Below are 2,101 nucleotides of genomic sequence, written 5' to 3'. Positions count from 1 at the left end.
CACCCATCCATCCATCCATTCATCCAGTTTAAGCAGCTATCCAGAGCTGGCACCACATAGTCTATAACTTATCTGAAGTACACAGCTTAGTGCTTGTGCATCCACAGATAGAAGCACTATCACTATCAATAGTTATAGAACTTTTGCCCCAGACAATTGCCGTATCTTTTAGCTATCAGTCCTCTATTACCCACTCTGGCCACAACCACACATCTTTTTAATAATTACTTAACATAAACAACTTTAAAAATGATAAACAGAACGTCTTTGTGTATTCTGTGTGTGTGTGTGTTTGTGTATGTATGCACATACACAACCATGTGGCAGTCAGAGATTGACAGCCTCTCTCTCTCTCTCTCTCTCTCTCTCTCTCTCTCTCTCTTTCTCTCTCTCTCTCCACATGGCAGAGGTTGACAACAGGTGTCTTCCTCTCTCTCTCTCCTTCCTAGGTTTTGAGACAGGGTCTCTCACTGAACATGGACTATCTGGTTCACCTAAGCTGGCTGGTCAGTGAGCCTCATGGACCCTCCCTCATCTTTGCCTCCTCAGTGTTGGGATTACAGGAGGACCCACCATGTCCACCTGGGCTTTTGTGGGTGCTGTGATGGACCCTCTGGTCCTTACGCTTGTGCAGCAAGCTCTTTGTCCACGGAGCCATCTCTAACTGTTTTCGACTCTTTCACATGAATGGAAAGGAATCAGGTACTATGCAACTCTTGGGATGCGATGTTTATGCACAATGTTTTGAGGGTTCGCACAAGCTGTAGCATGCATTGGTGCTTCGTCCCCGAGTCTGGCCAAACAACACTCCATTGTATTGCTTGCTGATGGATGTTTGGACTATTTCTCTAGCTAACTGAACGTTTGCTGGAGTTTTGCAATCCTGTTATTTCTAAACACGAGGCTACCCTGTCCAGGAGTGATGAACATTTAGCAAGAGGATTGTCAACGAGATCTCTGTGTGTTCTTCTTCACTAGACTTTTGTCAAAAAATAATAACAAAAAAAAAGCATCAGGGCCGGGCGGTGGTGGCGCACGCCTTTAATCCCAGCACTCGGGAGGCAGAGGCAGGCGGATCTCTGTGAGTTCGAGACCAGTCTGGTCTACAGAGCTAGTTCCAGGACAGGCTCCAAAACCACAGAGAAACCTTGTCTCGAAAAACAAAAACAAAAACAAACAAACAAACAAAAAAAAAGCATCAGGCTTGCACACTGGCCAGATTCTTCCACATGTATTCTTATTACCAAATCCTAAGAGAATAAAGTGACTTTTTACCTTCTTTAAATAAAATGACGAAACATCCCTCCCTCTTTCCACTTTCCTGCCAGCTCGTAACAAAGTTGACCCTCACAACAGCACACTTCTTTTTTCTGCACACTTGAAGCCACAGAGCTCATCCGCACCGCTGTCTTGTTTGTCGGACTGTTCAGTATGACCTGATCTTCACCAAGCATGTCTCTGGAAAAGCTGTACCAATAGCCTTCGTCTCAAACATTGAATAACCACTGTCACATTGTTTGAAACGCAACAAGGGGACAGCATTCACAACTGTGGTAGTCAGCTTTCTGTCTCAGCCACAAAATACCTGCTGTGAGAGAAAAAGGTTTGCTTTGCTTGCAGTTTCAAAGGTTTTACTTTTAATTTGTTGTATACGCTTGTGTGTGCACCGTGATAATCTCTGTACATGTCCTAGAGTGTGATTTGTGGAAAGCCTGTCAAATAATAAATATTCAGTACACTGAAATACAGTGCTAATCACTCATTTTCATGATTTAAAAGTGGGAGTAGATTATTCTGGACCCTCTATCTTGCAATAAAATGGCATTGGGGAGTATTATTTCTTACATAATGCAGTGCAATGAACACAGATTTGTTCTGCATGAGGCCAGGTAGGTACCAACAAGGAAGCTTCCTTTGTCAAGAGGGCAAAAAGTCAACGGGCAACAGCCCTCCTCAGTGGGGGCACAGCCCTCCTTAGTGGCCAGCATATTTTATATGCTCACCCATCCACCCATCCATCCACCCACCCACCCATCTACCCATCCATCCACCCATCCATCCACCCATCCATCCATCCATCCATCCATCCATTCATCCACCC

This window comes from Microtus ochrogaster, chromosome 2, assembly GCF_000317375.1.
Source record: "Microtus ochrogaster isolate Prairie Vole_2 chromosome 2, MicOch1.0, whole genome shotgun sequence".
In the NCBI taxonomy this organism is placed as follows: domain Eukaryota; kingdom Metazoa; phylum Chordata; class Mammalia; order Rodentia; family Cricetidae; genus Microtus; species Microtus ochrogaster.
The sequence above is the reverse complement of the archived record's forward strand: the minus strand, read 5'-3'. Positions refer to the sequence as shown.